Raw genomic sequence first — 21,373 nt, forward strand, 5'->3', positions numbered from 1 at the left:
CTATACCACATCCCCCTGCATTCCCTTTATATACAGCCCTCACACCGCAGTGTACACCCAGCATGTACTATACCACATCCCCCTGCATTCCCTGTATATACAGCCCTCACACCGCAGCGTACACCCAGCATGTACTATACCACATCCCCCTGCATTCCCTGTATATACAGCCCTCACACCGCAGCGTACACCCAGCATGTACTATACCACATCACCCTGCATTCCCTGTATATACAGCCCTCACACCGCAGCATACACCCAGCATGTACTATACCACATCCCCCTGCATTCCCTGTATATACAGCCCTCACACCGCAGCGTACACCCAGCATGTACTATACCACATCCCCCTGCATTCCCTGTATATACAGCCCTCACACCGCAGTGTACACCCAGCATGTACTATACCACATCCCCCTGCATTCCCTGTATATACAGCCCTCACACCGCAGCGTACACCCAGCATGTACTATACCACATCCCCCTGCATTCCCTGTATATACAGCCCTCACTCCGCAGCGTACACCCAGCATGTACTATACCACATCCCCCTGCATTCCCTGTATATACAGCCCTCACATTGCAGCGTACACCCAGCATGTACTATACCACATCCCTCTGCATTCCCTGTATATACAGCCCTCACACCGCAGCGTACACCCAACATGTACTATATCACATCCCCCTGCATTCCCTGTGTATACAGCCCTCACACCGCAGCGTACACCCAGCATGTACTATACCACATCCCCCTGCATTCCCTGTATATACAGCCCTCACACCGCAGCGTACACCCAGCATGTACTATAGATGGCGGCACCGATCTCAGCGCTGCCTTAGTTCCGGATTCTCCCTGGACACCGGGACCTGCCATACCGCAGTGCCTCCCTGCATACCCCCTGCCGCTGCCAGACTGCCACCCAGGACCCGCTGGACACATGGAAAGATGGCGACGGGGTAAGTAGTGAACTTGCTGTGTGCCGCCGTGGCTGCTGCTGACACTGGACTGATACGGTACAGGTAGCATCACCCCTGGACTGATACGGCACAGATAGCATCACCCCTGGACTGATACGGCACAGATAGCATCACCCCTGGACTGATACGGCACAGGTAGCATCACCCCTGGACTGATACGGCACAGAGAGCATCACCCCTGGACTGATACAGTACAGGTAGCATCACCCCTGGACTGATACGGCACATTTAACATCATCCCTAGACTAATACGGCACAGGTAGCATCACCCCTGGACTGATACGTTACAGATAGCATCACCCCTGGACTGATACGGCACAGATAGCATCACTCCTGGACTGATACGGCACACTTAGCATCACCCCTGGACTGATACGGCACCGATAGCATCACCCCTGGACTGATACGGCACAGGTAGCATCACCCCTGGACTGATACGGCACAGAGAGCATCACCCCTGGACTGATACAGTACAGGTAGCCTCACCCCTGGACTGATACGGCACATTTAACATCATCCCTAGACTAATACGGCACAGGTAGCATCACCCCTGGACTGATACGGCACAGATAGCATCACCCCTGGACTGATACGGCACAGGTAGCATCACCCCCTGGACTGATATGGCACAGGTAGCATCACCCCTGGACTGATACGGTACAGGTAGTATCACCCCTGGACTGATACGGTACAAGTAGTATCACCCCTGGACTGATACTGTACAGGTAGCATCACCCCTGGACTGATACGGCACATTTAACATCATCCCTAGACTAATACGGCACAGGTAGCATCACCCCTGGACTGATACTGTACAGATAGCATCACCCCTGGGCTGATACGGCACAGGTAGCATCACCCCTGGACTGATACGGCATAGAGAGCATCACCCCTGGACTGATACGGTACAGGTAGCATCACCCCTGGACTGATACGGTACAGATAGCATCACCCCTGGACTGATACGGTACAGGTAGCATCACCCCTGGACTGATACGGTACAGGTAGCATCACCCCTGGACTGATCCGGCACAGATAGCATCACCCCTGGACTGATACGGCACAGATAGCATCACCCCTGGACTGATACGGCACAGGTAGCATCACCCCTGGACTGATACGGTACAGGTAGTATCACCCCTGGACTGATACGCCACAGATAGCATCACCCCTGGACTGATACGTTACAGATAGCATCACCCCTGGACTGATACGGCACAGGTAGCATCACCCCTGGACTGATACGGCACAGGTAGCATCACCCCTGGACTGATATGGCACAGATAGCATCACCCCTGGACTGATACGGCACAGGTAGCATCACCCCTGGACTGATACGTTACAGATAGCATCACCCCAGGACTGATACGGCACAGATAGCATCACCCCTGGACTGATACAGCACAGATAGCATCACTCCTGGACTAATATGATACATTTAGCATCACCCCTGGACTGATACGTTACAGATAGCATCACCCCTGGACTGATACGGCACAGATAGCATCACCCCTGGACTGATACGGCACAGATAGCATCACTCCTGGACTGATACGACACAGGTAGCATCACTCATGGACTAATATGATACATTTAGCATCACCCCATACCTGATACAGCACAGGTAGCATCACCCCTGGACTGATACGGTACAGGTAGTATCACCCCTGGACTGATACGGCACAGATAGCATCACTCCTGGACTGATATGACACAGGTAGCATCACCCCCTGGACTGATACGGCACAGGTAGCATCACCCCTGGACTGATACGTTACAGATAGCATCACCCCTGGACTGATACGGCACAGATAGCATCACTCCTGGACTGATACGGCACACTTAGCATCACCCCTGGACTGATACGGCACCGATAGCATCACCCCTGGACTGATACGGCACAGGTAGCATCACCCCTGGACTGATGCGGCACAGAGAGCATCACCCCTGGACTGATACAGTACAGGTAGCATCACCCCTGGACTGATACGGCACATTTAACATCATCCCTAGACTAATACGGCACAGGTAGCATCACCCCTGGACTGATACGGCACAGATAGCATCACCCCTGGCAGATACGGCACAGGTAGCATCACCCCCTGGACTGATATGGCACAGGTAGCATCACCCCTGGACTGATACGGTACAGGTAGTATCACCCCTGGACTGATACGGTACAAGTAGTATCACCCCTGGACTGATACTGTACAGGTAGCATCACCCATGGACTGATACGGCACATTTAACATCATCCCTAGACTAATACGGCACAGGTAGCATCACCCCTGGACTGATACTGTACAGATAGCATCACCCCTGGGCTGATACGGCACAGGTAGCATCACCCCTGGACTGATACGGCATAGAGAGCATCACCCCTGGACTGATACGGTACAGGTAGCATCACCCCTGGACTGATACGGTACAGATAGCATCACCCCTGGACTGATACGGTACAGGTAGCATCACCCCTGGACTGATACGGTACAGGTAGCATCACCCCTGGACTGATACGGCACAGATAGCATCACCCCTGGACTGATACGGCACAGGTAGCATCACCCCTGGACTGATACGTTACAGATAGCATCACCCCAGGACTGATGCGGCACAGATAGCATCACCCCTGGACTGATACGGCACAGATAGCATCACTCCTGGACTGATACGACACAGGTAGCATCACTCATGGACTAATATGATACATTTAGCATCACCCCATACCTGATACAGCACAGGTAGCATCACCCCTGGACTGATACGGTACAGATAGCATCACCCCAGGACTGATACGGCACAGATAGCATCACCCCTGGACTGATACAGCACAGATAGCATCACTCCTGGACTAATATGATACATTTAGCATCACCCCTGGACTGATACGTTACAGATAGCATCACCCCTGGACTGATACGGCACAGATAGCATCACCCCTGGACTGATACGGCACAGATAGCATCACTCCTGGACTGATACGACACAGGTAGCATCACTCATGGACTAATATGATACATTTAGCATCACCCCATACCTGATACAGCACAGGTAGCATCACCCCTGGACTGATACGGTACAGGTAGTATCACCCCTGGACTGATACGGCACAGATAGCATCACTCCTGGACTGATATGACACAGGTAGCATCACCCCCTGGACTGATACGGCACAGGTAGCATCACCCCTGGACTGATACGGTACAGGTAGCATCACTCCTGGACTAATATGATACATTTAGCATCACCCCTGACCTGATACAGTACACATGATGGCACACATGGTATTATACGGCACAGATGGCGGAACCCCTGGACTGACACAGCACACATGGAATTATACGGCACACATAGTGACACTCCTGCAGTAAAGAGTTATTCTTTTAATAAAAAAAATGGCAGCACCCCTGGATTGATACAGCAGACTTAGCAGCACCCTATGAATTATACAGCACACTTGGCATCCACGGCACACTTAGCAGCACCCCTGGACTGATACAGCACACTTGGCAGCACCCCATAAATTATACGGCAGACTTGGCTTACCCCAGGAATTATACGGCACAGAAGGTGGCACCCTTGACCAGATCCAGCACACATGGCGGCACACACGGAATTATACAGCACACATGACAGCAACAAATTGCATGGGGCGCTCAAGTTTTACACTAGATCCAAAATTGAATAGGTACACAGATATTACAATGCGTGAGTACACAATAAAATACACAATATAAATATGAAAAGAAAATAAATAAAAGAAAACTTCCTATAACTAAGGAAAATAATAAAAAATAACAAATAAACAACAAAAAAATATATAAATATCAAAGATGAAAAATATATAGACATATGCATCAACAGTGCTTACACATGACAGCAATCCTGCAATTATTCCTTTATAAAAAAAAGGGCAGCTCCCCAGGGACCTGCAGTGCACAGGGAAGGTCACAGCCGGCCACTGCAGTGTTGTGGGTAGCGGTGGCCATTGGCCAAGCTGCTCTGCACGCAGAGGATGTCTAGCCTAGTAGGGAGGAGCAAACAACCCGGCAGCCAGGGCTCTGCTTTCCTGATGCTGGCCCCGCCCACACCCGCATCAGCCCCGGCCCCTGCTCTTCCTCCTGCTTCCTGCTCAGGCAGCTTCCTAAATGCTGCCTCCCCGGCCCCACTGCCCGCTGCCAGCTCCCTGCACATCCCTGGAAGAAGCAACCCAGCCAGCTGAGTGCTGGGGATTGGGGGATGTTTATAATGTGGGACTGGCTGCAATATGGGGAATTGGCTGTGTATACTGTATGTAATTGGGGGGAGGGGTGTATAATGTCATAGAATGCTGTGTATACTGTATGTAATGGGGGGGGAGGTGTGTAATGTAATATAATGCTGTGTGTATAATGTGCAATTGGAGGGTGGGGGTGACTGTGTATAATGTAAATGCTGTGTATACTGTATGTAATTGGGGGGGAGGTGTATAATGTCATAGAATGCTGTGTGTATTGTGTGTAATATGGGGCTGCCTGTGTATAATGTAAATGCTGTGTATACTGTATGTAATGGGGGGGGGGTGTATAATGTCACAGAATGCTGTGTGTATTGTGTGTAATTGGGGGGCGCCTGTGTATAATGTAAACGCTGTGTATACTGTATGTAATGGGGGGGGTATAATGTCATAGAATGCTGTGTGTATTGTGTGTAATTGGGGGGCGCCTGTGTATAATGTAAACGCTGTGTATACTGTATGTAATGGGGGGGAGGTGTATAATGTCACAGAATGCTGTGTGTATTGTGTGTAATATGGGGCTGCCTGTGTATAATGTAAACGCTGTGTATACTGTATGTAATGGGGGGGGGGGGGGGGTTATAATGTCATAGAATGCTGTGTGTATTGTGTGTAATTGGGGGGTGCCTGTGTATAATGTAAACGCTGTGTATACCGTATGTAATGGGGAGGGGGGGTGCTGATGCAAAAGAGCTAACAAAGCTCCCCCGCCTCTTCCAACACCAGGTAGGCGGCCCTCCGGCCACCTACCCCCTACCCTAGACCACCGGGTGTCGGGCACTAGGCCCGTGGGCACTGTCAGGCCCTTCCGGCCGGTGGATATTTCAGTCGGGCCCTCTCGGCCCGTGGCCACTTGAATGTCGGGCCCTCCTAGACCGTGGAGTTTAGTTGGGTCCCTCCTCCCCATGGCCCTTTCCCTGGTAGGTCGGGCATTAGGCCCGGGGCCACATGAGTGTTGGGCCCCCTAGGTACCAAGGCCCCCATAGCTCAGACACAAGGCCCGAGGCCCAAGTACCCGGGCACTAGGTAAGTCAGGCCCCAGGCCTGTTACCCCACTCAGGCCTCCATGCCTCCAGGAGGGAGAAGATGCTCTCTTTCTGGACATCCAATCCAGTGGCAGTTGCAGAGTCTCAGGGCTGCAGCACAGTCTAAAATTCAGATAGGGGAGCCCCACCAACTGCCAAGTTAACCAGCACAGTCTGGCAGGTGTGGCTCCCCTATTTGAATTTGCGACAGTGGTGCAGTCCCACAACTGCAACTGGCAGGGAAGACCAGGAGCAGAGCATTTTGTCCCTCCTGGAATGGGTCATGTTGGGAGTTATGTGTGTCCCGTGGGTGGTTGGGGTTCAGAGGTGGATGAACTCAGTGGCAGTCCCCTCATTAGGCCGCTAGTAGGGAACGGGAACATTTAGAGTGTGCGTACGCTGGCCAGCTTTAGCTAGGAAGGAAGTGTAACATCAAAAGTTAGGCAGAGGTTTGAAGGATTGTTTTGTGGAAAAGTCTTGTGCTGTTTGTATAATGTGTCTGTGCAGAGCAAAGTTGTTTAGGCGGTTATAGTTGTGTCACACCACACACACTACGTCAGTTCTAGGGCTTTGTGTTGTAGTAAAAGTAGTTGTGTCACGTTTAGGTTGTGTTAGGCTCTGCACATGTCTGGTGTTTTTGTCTCCTTACAGCAGGGGTGTCAAACTCAAATTCATCGGGGGCCGCATCAGCAGTTTGGTCACCCTCAAAGGGCCGTTTGGTCTGCTTCCAGGAAGAACAGTACTCATCACCATCTCTTTCCCCTAGGAGTTCGTGTCCAGGTGCCGGAGAATTCCAGGACCGTGGTTTGTCACGGCCTTAAGGTGAGAGGGTGCGGCGCCAGGTAAGTGGTCTGGAGACACCTACACGGCAGCAGGCACCACACCGCACCGCCCCAACTCCCCTCTCACACTGACATTTTCTGGGAGTGCCCTGGAAAGCGCAAGTGGCGCCCCCAGCCGTTGCGATGAAGGGCCGCTGATGTTAGCAGCGACCTCCTCTTCCCCACGGCCATTGCAGCGCCGAGCAAGTCTAGACTGTGAACATGGGGGAAAAAACGATTGATGGTGAGTGATTGTGAGGGGGCGGGGGTAGACCTTGGTGGGGCAGCATTTACCTGATCGCTGGGCTCTGAAGATTCTCTGGCTATCGATCAGGCCTGAATCAGACCCATGGTCCCGGCACCTGTCCAATGCAGGTGACAAGCATTGGGATCAGTGCGTGCGCAGTATCGGTAATGGTAATGCACATGTGCATTACCCCAGCTTCTATGAGCTGAATCGGCTGCAGCCCATAGAAGCCACATTGGGCTACAGGGCAAGGCAGGGAGTGGCTTCCTATAGGAAGCCAGCTCACTGTCTATTGCAGCCCGGTCTGGCAGTCCCGGAGGGAGGAAATATCTCCCAATGGGGCTGCCTGTTATGCAGATGACTGACTGAAAACTATAACTTGAGTCCTCCTCCTTCATTCCATCCCAAGTTCACAATATGCCACATAGCAATGGGTGACAGAGAGAGGCAGAGGATGACAGCATATGGCAGGGGGAGGCCAAGGATGACTGCAGAAGGCAGGAGAGCAGGGAGGTGTACTGAGTGATACGGAGAGAGGGGTGGCAGAGATTGACATATAATGGTGCATTCAATGATTTTTGCGAGCTGTCACAGCTTGCAGGGTCATTCCTGCACACTCTGTTTCCCCCTAGGTTTTTGTAGCGACGGGGAAATCGCATTTGCGGCCATTAAAACAGTGAGGCTGGCGGCTAAATGAAGCGGGCTCCCTGCAGTAGCCACGAGCCTCGCTGTTTGGGGGAATCCTCGCCGTCCTGTGACAGCGATGATTCCCTCAGTATGTACAATAGGGGTAGCGGCCAGCACGGAGGTTAAACAGCGAGGATCGCTTGTTTTTGGCAATCCCTGCCAATTAACACCCTCGCCGGCCGCATTGAATGTGGCCCATAGAGGAAGGCAGTGAAAAAGATAGCCAAGGAGAAGCAGTGGGTAGCAGTACATGGAGAACAGAGGTCATGGACCTTCGTGGTGGTAGAGTATACCGTGTTTCCCCGATAATTAGACCTACCCGATAATAAGCCCTACCCCAGATTTGGAACATTTGTCCAAAATAAGCCCTCCCCTGAAAATAAGACCTATGAAATTTCCCATAGATTTTTTTACAGTTGTTAAAGTGTAGCCCTGCTCAGCCCCGCTCACCTCGCCTGTACGGTAATACCGTGGCTCCCGTTCCCAGGGATGCATTGCGGTAGGCGCGGCCTGACGTCACGCCGCGCACATCACGCTGCTGCTAAACAGCACAGCCTGTGCAGCACACAGCGCCAACGGATGTTTTGGAGCCATCAATACCGTACCGTACGGAGTTCCGGTAAACAAACAGGTTTGGGGCCATCAAGAATGTGGGGGCATGTGGAAGATGGATGACTGGGTTCAATTTTGAGATGGTGGACTGGGGCATGTTTTAAATGAGCACTGGGGCATTTTTTAAAATAAGCCCTCCCCCGAAAATAAGACCTATGGTCTTTTTTGAGTGAAAAAAAAAAAATAAGACAGTGTCTTATTATCGGGGAAACACGGTAGATATGATTCTCACCTTTTATATACATATAAGGTTTAATATTATATATGATATTCAGTTCTATCACTGTCCCTTCAAATACATTTTATTTAAAGTGCTTTCAGCAGAACAGATTTTAATTTCAGCATAAGATAGAAAAGTTTGAGGTGATTGTAAGAGTTGTTACCAAGGTCAGAAGATGAGCCAACAAAGATATTGCACCTGTGAAATGAAGATAGCGATTTGGAATGTTTTGAGAATCAGAAGGAGGAGGCGAAGTTACCGCTGGCTTATTAACATTGATCCAATTATTTCTATTATAAACAAACTTTTGTTTTGACATCTCATTAAAAAGTATAAATTTATTGCTTTAGCTTAAAACTTCAAAATAAATATTTAATGAGCACAGACGTGGACTGCGTTCCACATTTTGGGTATAACTATAAGCACCTTAAGAATGAACGTCAGATCAGAAAGGTCTGCTGAGATACTCTGTGTGCGTTATCTCGTCATTTCTGGTCTCCAGCCGGCTGTCAATCATGGAACCTCTGACTGGACATTGAAGGTAGTTGTCAGACCCTGTGTCATCTCTCAGGGACCTTAACAGTGGAGGCAGGAACACAGTGGTCTCTACTCAGACAGCAGGGAATGGGAAAAATGTACAGCGGTCTATTAACTTGAGGCAGTGTATGTCTGTGATCATTAGTGCTGATAGGTGGCAGGACTCTGCTATAAGCTGGCACATGATAGGTCAGCCCTGCAGCCTTAAGGTAAGGAGCAGGCCCCTCAGGAAGTGGGGCCCGCCCTGCTCTCTGCACTGGCCCATTCATCTGGCATTGCTCAAAATGGTCTGCAGGAGGCCCAGGGGATAACTCATTATTGGTCTGGACAGCAATGGGCTCCATAAGGCCCCCATCCACTAGTGCGATATGGGCACTTTTCATACAATTCCGATGCTTTGTTGCAACAGAGCATGGCAGCACATGGCAGCATATTGCATACAGGGATAACAAGGTGGAGGTTTACCTATCATCCGTGATCACTCCTTGGTGGTGAAATCAAAACCTGCGACATATATATATGTATATATATATATATATATCATATACTAAATGAATTAATTGTGGCTCTCTCCCCCTTTCCCCTTATCTCTGACGGGAGTTCTATTTTCCATGGTGTGTTGCTGCAGCGGAATGTGTACAAGTGGCACTACTGTGTGGTGTAATGTGAATAACGGACACTTCTGCGTGACATTGTAAAACGGTTCTAATATGTGGTCACGCCCATTACCATGAAGCCACGCTCCTACATTTTTCGATAGGGAGCTAGGAATGAGTTTAATATAAGGATACATATTCCATAGAAGCACAAGTACAATGCAATAGGTTTGATAAGGGATGTGTTCCCACCCCTTCTGTCACCCAGGGCATGTGAAGCCCTGTCTAGCAAAAAAATGGGGAATTTTCATGGCTTCAGGGATCTGGGAGATACCAGGCTCTCCCAGCCACCTCATTGGCACAGAAATGGGGGGTTTCAAATGCTGAGATTGATCTATAAGGGGAACGGGACCAAGATGATCCCATGCTATGATGCCCCTTACCACATACAGTTACAGAATCCATTCTCAAATAACACCTTTCAATAAACTACCATACACAGGAATCAAACCCATAACCTGTTGCATTCCAGTCAACCAACACACTCTTTGAGCTATTCTGGAGGTGCTGTTCCTCAGTTAAAGGAGGGAAGCTTGCAAGTGAAGGTAATTAAAACAGATAATTGAGAAGTGTAACCAACAGCGCCCCCTATCATGCAGGGCTGTGTGCAGTGGCCCAATCCGCAACACCCTACTTACAAATCTGCATTTACTGTAGCCTCCAAAATATATCTACTTTTTAATCCCACACGCATTAGCAGATATGGGCCGCATTTATCAAGTAATATTTGAGGCTAAATCCCCGAAAAACACCCGTTTTCGGGGTGTGGTCAGCGGGGGGGGGGGGGGGGTCAGTGTGTGACCGTGCTTGCACAGACCCCCAGCTTCCGGCTCCGGGCATCACAGGGAAGTTCTCCTTTCGGAGCCCTGTCCCTGCGCCTAGCAGGTAATACATTGGGGCGAAATGTAGAAGAAATGCCCTCAGGTGTGGCGATAGGTGTCCGGGGAATTCATCTGCTAAAGAACAAAAAAAAAGTTGGCTATTAAAACACTCAAGACACAATAAAATCTCCTTATAATAACAAAGGCTGCAGACAATGGGAGGGTGGGGTTATTACAATGGGCATAAAGGATAACAATAATAAAATAAAAAGACGATTGTAGGACAGAATTGCTCAGGACAGACTAAAGGTGCCCACACACTAAAAAGATCTGCGATCGTAAGATGTGCGCATAAATTAGCCTTGAAATCTTTTTTTCATCCTGGGCAAAAGATTTCAGGCAAGCGCACATCTTTACCAAAGATTTTTCTTAAGATCCCGTGTGCGTTCCTATGGATCTTTTGTTAAATCTTCTGATCTTTTGTGCAGCACGTAAGAACAGAAGATTCAGCTAAAGATCCACAGGAGCGCGCATCAGATAAAAATCGGCCGATTTTCGACCGATTATCGGTAAACATCGGACGATATATCGGCCGATTTATCGGAAATCGGCCAATCGGCCCAAAAATCGTTCTAGTGTGTGGGCACCTTAAAGGTTTACTCCAGTGAGAGGATTCTAAAAGACTTGGGCAGAATTAAATATAAATTCAATGTGGTCATTATTGTACACGTCTTGACCTTTTGTCACTGTACATGACACTGCCCGGTAACGTAGCTGGTGGCACCTAGTGCGTGAACCCCTGGCACTCAGCCTTGTGCTATCTCGCTGCAATAAAATGACACCTGCTTAATCTGAGTCACTTTCCGCTTGTCAATAATGAATATGGAAACACAAGCCTGTTAAAGAATAATGTCGGTTCTCTTCACCCGCCGGGCTCTGTGTGGCTCCGGGGGATGCAGAGTTAATGCTCTGCCCACTGAGGAACTGGCAGGACAATTTGTTACCCATTATAGCTCCGTGATGAAGTCTCGGAACTGTAAATCGCCAGCTCGCTGTTCACACGCAGAACAATGAGGGTGCAGAGCAGGAACGCCGCTAATTAGCATGCACAGGGGAACTCCTGGCTGGCCAATGACCACAGATGAGCTCAGCGCCAACAAAAGAAAGTCAAATCCAACTTGGCATGAGCAGAGCTTGGTAGGAGCGAGGCCTGACAAAGGCTGGACACAAGTGAGGCTGCATGGTCCAGGCGGACTTGACCATTAGTAAAATGCTGATCGCCATAATTGAGATATGGGGGGGGGGGGGGGGGGGCGTCGGTAATTGGGTCTGTGTGTGGGATGTGGACAATCTCTGATGGTTTATTTAAAGCAGCAATCATTTACAAGGCATTGTATTGATAAAATATCCACCAATCAGCCCCCAACTGTTACGTTACACACTGTAAAATGGCAATTGGGGGCTGGCTGTTTGTTACTTTATCTCTCTCTCTCTACTTTATCACTCTCACAGCAATGAGACTCCAGGACCTAGGACAGCTGCCTTCCTGTACACTATAGAAGCAAAGGACCTGATTGGATGCAGCTCCTACAGAGCCGCAAATAGCAAAGTGAATTTACACATCCCCCGGTCCATCCGGAAACTTAGGGATCTTCTGTATATGTTTATTATCCTGAAATGGACAGTTCAGGACGGCAACTAGGCGGCAACTGTCCAGCAACGTTGTGGTCACAGGGAGGAGGGCTTTCTTGTGTGAGTGCTACTGAAGTGCCCTTCGTGTGCAATATTAAAAGTACTCCCGGGGAGCTGCGGGCGGGGAACAGGCTGTGGTAGCGGCAGGTGGCAGGAGATTTGAAAACTCCCACTCTCTCAGCCAATCAGCGGCCCTCATTCTTTTAAATGGGAGTTTTCAAATCTAGTGCACCAGCTAGGTGGTCTGGATAATGTACTGTAAAATGTAGTAATGACTACACCTGTACACCAGCTAGGCAGTCTGGGAAATGTGACAGATAGTAATAACTGTGCACCAGCTAGGGGGTCTGGGAAATGTAACCGTTAGTAATAACTACACCTGTGCACCAGCTAGGGGGTCTGGGAAATGTGACTGTTAGTAATAACTACATCTGCGCACAGCTAGGGGGTCTGGGAAATGTGACGGATAGTAATAACTACACCTGTGCACCAGCTAGGTGGTCTGGGAAATGTGACAGATAGTAATAACTGCACCTGTGCACCAGCTAGGGGGTCTGGGAAATGAGACTGATAGTAATAACTGCACCTGTGCACCAGCTAGGTGGTCTGGGAAATGTGACGGATAGTAATAACTGCACCTGTGCACCAGCTAGGGGGTCTGGAAAATGAGACTGATAGTAATAACTGCACCTGTGCACCAGCTAGGGGGTCTGGGAAATGTGACGGATAGTAATAACTGTGCACCAGCTAGGGGGTCTGGGAAATGTAACCGTTAGTAATAACTACACCTGTGCACCAGCTAGGGGGTCTGGGAAATGTGACGGATAGTAATAACTGTACCTGTGCACCAGCTAGGTGGTCAGGGAAATGTGACGGATAGTAATAACTGCACCTGTGCACCAGCTAGGGGGTCTGGGAAATGTGACGGATAGTAATAACTGCACCTGTGCACCAGCTAGGGGGTCTGGGAAGTGTGACGGATAGTAATAACTGCACTTGTGCACCAGCTAGGGGGTCAGGGAAATGTGACGGATAGTAATAACTGCACCTGTGCACCAGCTAGGGGGTCTTGAAAATGTGACGGATAGTAATAACTGCACCTGTGCACCAGCTAGGAGGTCAGGGAAATGTGACGGATAGTAATAACTGCACCTGTACACCAGCTAGGGGGTCAAGGAAATGTTCCGGATAGTAATAACTGCACCTGTGCACCAGCTAGGGGGTCTGGGAAAAGTGACAGTAATGACTACACCTGTGCACCAGCTAGGGGGTCAGGGAAATGTGACGGATAGTAATAACTGCACCTGTGCACCAGCTAGGGGGTCTGGGAAATGTGACGGATAGTAATAACTGCACCTGTGCACCAGCTAGGGGTCAAGGAAATGTGCCGGATAGTAATAACTGCACCTGTGCACCAGCTAGGGGGTCTGGGAAATGTGCCGGATAGTAATAACTGCACCTGTGCACCAGCTAGGGGGTCTGGGAAATGTGACGGATAGTAATAACTGCACCTGTGCACCAGCTAGGGGGTCTGGGAAATGTGACAGATAGTAATAACTGCACCTGTGCACCAGCTAGGCGGGGGTCGGAGAAATGTGACGGATAGTAATAACTGCACCTGTGCACCAGCTAGGGGGTCTGGGAAATGTGACGGATAGTAATAACTGCACCTGTGCACCAGCTAAGGGGTCTGGGAAATATGACGGATAGTAATAACTGCACCTGTGCACCAGCTAGGCGGGGGTCGGAGAAATGTGACGGATAGTAATAACTGCACCTGTGCACCAGCTAGGGGGTCTGGATAATGTGACCTGTTGGTAGTTCTCGGTGTCAGGACATAACAAACCTTAGGCACACTTTGGGAGACAATTTAGTCATAATACATAAGGTCACAACTTTCAGGACCATGGACAGGAGAAGCAAAATCCTCTCACAGGGATATATCATATACTGTAGTACAGGGATATATCATATACTGTAGTACAGGGATATATCATATACTGTAGTACAGGGATATATCATATACTGTAGTACAGGGATATATCATATACTGTAGTACAGGGATATATCATATACTGTAGTACAGGGATATATCATATACTGTAGTACAGGGATATATCATATACTGTAGTACAGGGATATATCATATACTGTAGTACAGGGATATATCATATACTGTAGTACAGGGATATATCATATACTGTAGTACAGGGATATATCATATACTGTAGTACAGGGATATATCATATACTGTAGCACAGGGATATATCATATACTGTAGTACAGGGATATATCATATACTGTAGTGCAGGGATATATCATATACTGTAGTACATATATCATATACTGTAGTACATATATCATATACTGTAGTACAGGGATATATCATATACTGTAGTACAGGGATATATCATATACTGTAGTGCAGGGATATATCATATACTGTAGTACATATATCATATACTGTAGTACAGGGATATATCATATACTGTAGTGCAGGGATATATCATATACTGTAGTACATATATCATATACTGTAGTACATATATCATATACTGTAGTACAGGGATATATCATATACTGTAGTACAGGGATATATCATATACTGTAGTGCAGGGATATATCATATACTGTAGTACATATATCATATACTGTAGTACAGGGATATATCATATACTGTAGTGCAGGGATATATCATATACTGTAGTACATATATCATATACTGTAGTACAGGGATATATCATATACTGTAGTACATATATCATATACTGTAGTACAGGGATATATCATATACTGTAGTACAGGGATATATCATATACTGTAGCACAGGGATATATCATATACTGTAGTACAGGGATATATCATATACTGTAGTACAGGGATATATCATATACTGTAGTACAGGGATATATCATATACTGTAGTACAGTACGATTTGGGCTGGATTCAGACTTGCTCACTGTGTATACAGTCAACGAGCAGGTTAACGCCGCCTTGGCGAACGCACACCCACCCCGCTGGCCGGATCCCCTCCCTACACCACCAACGGATGTGTACGCTTCAACATCCACTTGCATGCTCCCACACAGACGGAAAATCATTTGATGGTTACTCACCGTGTCATCACTCACTGTGTCATCACTCACCGTGTCATCACTCACCGTGTCATCACTCACCGTGTCATCACTCACCCTGTCATCACTCACCGTGTCATCACTCACCGTGTCATCACTCACCATGTCATCACTCACTGTCATCACTCACCCTGTCATCACTCACTGTCATCACTCACCCTGTCATCACTCACTGTCATCACTCACCATGTCATCACTCACCGTGTCATCACTCACCCTGTCATCACTCACCGTGTCATCACTCACTGTCATCACTCACCGTATCATCACTCACTGTCATCACTCACCCTGTCATCCCTCATTGTGTTATCACTCACCATGTCATCACTCACCGTGTCATCACTCACTGTCATCACTCACCATGTCATCCCTCATTGTGTCATCACTCAACCTGTCATCACTCACTGTCATCACTCACCCTGTCATCACTCACTGTGTCATCACTCACCCTGTCATCACTCACTGTGTCATCACTCACCGTGTCATCACTCACCCTGTCATCACTCACCCTGTCATCACTCACCCTGTCATCACTCACCGTGTCATCACTCACCATGTCATCCCTCACTGTGTCATCACTCACCCTGTCATCACTCACTGTCATCACTCACCCTGTCATCCCTCATTGTGTCATCACTCACATGTCATCACTCACCGTGTCATCACTCACTGTCATCACTCACCCTGTCATCACTCACCGTGTCATCCCTCATTGTGTCATCACTCAACCTGTCATCACTCACTGTCATCACTCACCCTGTCATCACTCACTGTGTCATCACTCACCGTGTCATCACTCACCATGTCATCACTCACCAGGTCATCACTCACCGTGTCATCACTCACCATGTCATCCCTCATTGTGTCATCACTCACTTTTCCTCGGGAAACAGTAATTGGGTCACCAGCATGTTGGTCAACAGTCATTAGGTCGACACCATTAGGTCGACATGCATTTTGGTCGACATGGAGGAAGGTTGACATGACTGTAGGTCTACATGGGTTAGGTCAGGGGTGGCCAGACTTTTGTCACCCGGGGTCTACTTGTTGTACACTAACTTACCGATGATCTACCGGCATCTCCCCATCTCTTATATATTGGGCTACATCTGTGTGTATAACAGGAGGGACACATTGCTCTGCTTCTGGACTTCTCCCTTAATTAATGATTGCCTGTGTTGAACCTTTCTAATCAATTAATAACATGTGTGAAACAGGTGATGGCAATCATACATTATGAGGGAAGTCCAGAAACAGAGCAATGTGTCCCTCCTGGAGAGGGTCATGTTGGGAGGTATGTGACTGACTCACATAACAGAGAACCAGCCCAGTGAGCCCACAGTGCCAGACATCCTCTGCCTCCCCAAAGACACTGCACTAGGTGAGCGCCGCCCCACCCACGATTCGCGCCCCCCTGTGACTCCCTCCCGCGATTCGCGGCACCCCCCCCCGCGACCCCCCCTCCCACGATTCGCGGCAAAACACCCCCCCCCCGCGCGACCCCCCCTCCCGCGATTCGCGGCACCCCCACGCGCCCCCCCCCTCCCGCGGTTCGTGGCACACCCCCTCCCCATGGCTATGGTCGACAATGAATAAGGTTGACATGAGATTTTGAGATTTATTTTTCTCATATTCATTCTCATGTGTCGACATGGACACCAATGAAATGCCACACTTATGTCAACATTTACATGTGTTGACCTTTCTGTGTTGATTTTTCTTGTGGCGATTCGCGGCACCCCCCCGCGACCCCTCCCGCGATTCACGGCACCCCCCCAGCGACCACCCCCTCCCGTGATTCGCGGCACCACCCCACCCTGTGACCCCCCCCTCCCGCGATTCGCCGCCAACCCCCCCTCCCACGATTCGCGGCAACCCACCCCTCCCGCAATTCGTGGCAACCCCCGCGCCCTCTCTCCTGCGATTCGCGGCAACCCCCCTGCCCCCGCGACCCCCCTCCTGCAATTCGCTACAACCCCCCGCGCCCCCCTCCCGCGATTCGCGGCCCCCAACCCCCACGACCCCCCCTCCCGCAATTCACGGCACCCCCGTGACCCCCCTCCCGCAATTCGCAACCCCCCCTTGCGCGATTCACGCCCCACTCCTGCGCTTTGCGGACCCCCGCCCCCTCCCGAGATTCACAGACACCTGCGCCCCCCTCCCGCAATTCTGCCCCCTCCCGAGATTCACGGCACCCCCCCGCGCCCCTCCCACAATTCACGGCACCCCTGCTCCCCTCTTTAGTCCCCCGTATGCCCACACACCCCTATCACTACCCAGCTTCCTGCTCTCCTGAACCATAACTTCCACCACTGGGGAGTCACTGACGCTGTGTTGCCCACATACCCCTATCATGCCTCATAGCCCAGCCTCCTGCTCTCATGCACCCTAACTCCCACCCAGTAGGAGGAGACACTGACTCAGGGCCACCGTCCTGTACTCCTGTACTGCCACGCTGGACCCTCACCCACTGGCAGAAGCTGCACTGTGTCTCCCACCCTCCTCTTTAGTCCCCCTTATGCCCACACACCCCTATCACTACCCAGCCTCCTGTTTTCCTGTGTTGTGACCTCCGCCAGTGGGGAGCCGCTGACTCAAAAACACCCTACTATACTATTGCACACACACACCAGTGGCGTAGCTTGTTTTGGGGCGCCCCCCCCCCCCCGGTTAATGGGGGGGCGCCTCCCCCCCTCCCCGCCGGCCTCCCCACCCCGGCCGCCGGTGCCCCCCCCCCCATCGCCGCAGGCTTACCTGTCTGCGCGTCCCGCTCCCCTCCTGGCTTCAATTAATAATTCTGTGCAGACGGACCACGATAAAATGGCCGCTCCCATACCGCAGACAGTTTCAGAGAACAGTCTGCTTTATGGGGCGGCCATTTTATCGTGGTCCGTCTCCATAAAATTGATTGAAGCCAGGAGGGAGCCGGGACGCACAGACAGGTAAGCCTGCGGGGGGTGGGGGCATTACTATAGCACCGCAGCCCCCCGGCGCCCCCACATGCACAGCGCCCCCCCCCCCCCCCACGACCGCGGTGCTATAGTTACGCCGCTGACACACACACACCCACAAATGTCACTGTACCATCCACACTATCAATGTACATCTTACTCTGTAACAGCTTTTTCATTAAACAATACAATACACACCCCCTTCCACATCATATGCTCTCTATTTAACACATTTCACCTATAACTCTAGTTGCAATACAGGCATCTATCATACAATTCTAACCATGTTTCTCACAATACAAACGTTCACAAATTAAGGGGGCGCAGCCCCTTACGACGGTGTGAAGAGCGCGATGAATCACCTAGTACAGGATAAAAAGCTTAAAACCACTGATTGTGGCAACAACTTTCAGGGTCCAGTCAGCATTCAGTCCCAAGGTGGAAAGTCAGGGAGAGGGGCCTTATTCTAGTTCACTCTTTCTGAAAAAAATCCTTCGTAGAAGGACAAAACCATGTGCACTGCAGGGGGGCAGATGTAACATGTGCAGAAAGAATTAGATTTGGGTGGGGTTTTACTTCAAAGTGAGATCTATATTGCAGTGTAAAAATAAAGCAGCCAGTATTTACCCTGCACAGAAACAAAATAACTCACCCAAATCTAACTCTCTCTGCACATGTTACATCTGCCCCCTGCAGTGCACATGGTTTTGTCCATCTAAGAAGGATTTTGTCAGAAAGAGTGAACTAGAATAAGGCCCAGGGTGCCGGCTCCACCTCCTTCACTTTTCCAAAATGCTTACACCGATCCACTGGTTGTTAGATAAAAAGCAGTCACCAGCCTGTTGCATTGTGAATTCAGTCAGTGTGCGTATTACTTATTTTATTTCACTTGAATGCTAAATCACCTAAGCGCTGTCCATAAACCAATCCTTTTTCTTTCCATTTTCTATTGGGGCTGATCTGGTGAAAGCTCTGTGTGTATTTAAGCTGCTCTGGTGTGTGTCTGCGCAATTTCATTTTAAACAAATTTCCATTATTTTGGAAGGGGGGCCCATTTCCTGGGTATGGGTCTGTTGGAAGGGCCCCACAATGCCCTCCAGCTGCCTCTCTCCCGAGCCCAGCAATGTGCGAGAGGCTGCTGCTCCAGAGGTCAGTCCCCTCGCTCCCAGCCTGATGTGTGGCAGGTGAGGGGAAGCCGTCGCACCAGACACCTCACTCCATCCCCCCATTCACCCATGGCTTGCCTTCACCCAACAGTAGTCTATGTGGCGGCACACATAGAATATATATACAGTATATCTTTTTTTGCATTGAGGAGCTTTGTCCACTCCTCTCCAGTAGATTGTCCACGCCCTCACAGTACCGAGGCCTGGCAAAGCAGTCAGCAGCCCTGCACACGATCGCACAGATCTGTTCCCGTGTATGGGAGTATCACTGGGCATGCAGCAAGAGCTCCGTTTGTACCCAGACCTGCACCTGATATATTTTGCACCCAGTATGTGGCAGGGGAGAGTGAGGGGGGTGGCGAATTATCCTTCTGGCACAGAGCACCAAAAAGTCTACATATATCTCTGCCCCTCGCAACCTATCATAACCCCTAATTCCCTTGCTGATTATCTATATAATAAGTTGAAGAGTCTGTGTGCGTGCGTGTGTGTGTGCGTGTGTGTGTGTGTGCGTGTCCGTTGCATTGCGGACACACCGTGGCACTCAGAGCCACCAAATTCTGCAACAAGATACCTCTGTACCCGGCGGTGTGCACCTCGAAGCCGTTTTTGGGAAATTTCACTTAGAAATTTAAAAAACACCAAGTTTTAATTTGCCTTAATTGATGATCTGGGAAAAGGATCGACGATCTGGGAAACCGTTGCGAAGAAACAACTCCACACCTGATTTCATTGCTGTCATTGAGTATGAATGACACATTCTAACACTATGGTGGAGACTTTAAACAATTAGGAATAAATGAGGATATACATAGATCACACACAAATGAACACATTGTACACGTGCACACACACACACAGTACACCACATACGCACACATAGTACACAACACACACATATATACGTAGCGAGCTTCACACGCTTACACATTGGACAGATACACACAACAAAACACACACATAACACACCACATGCAGTACATCACAAACCCATATACACTACAACACACACCCAAAAACAGTACAACAAACACACACACACTTAAACATTGTGCAGATACAGAAACACACACAAACATTGCCAGGATAGGCACAGCACACTACACTACACACACATGTATATGTAGCGCACCTCACAAACTTACACATTCGGCAGATACACACAACACACACACATAACACACCACTCACAGTACAACACACACCCACATTCACTACAACACACAGCCAAAAACAGTACAATACACAGATCACACACACTTAAACATTGCACAGATACACACGGCACACTACACACACACACATTTATACGTAGCACACCTTACGCACTTACACATAGGGCAGATAAACACAGCACACACACACACATAACATACCTCTAACTACACAACACACACCCACATTCACTACAACAAACAGCCAAAAATAGTACAATACACAGATCACACACACTTAAACATTGCACAGATACACACGGCACACACATTTATACGTAGCACACCTTACGCACTTACACATAGGGCAGATACACACAGCACACACACACATAA

This window comes from Crinia signifera, chromosome 4 (assembly GCF_055691185.1).
Source record: "Crinia signifera chromosome 4, ASM5569118v1, whole genome shotgun sequence".
Classification (NCBI taxonomy): Eukaryota; Metazoa; Chordata; class Amphibia; order Anura; family Myobatrachidae; genus Crinia; species Crinia signifera.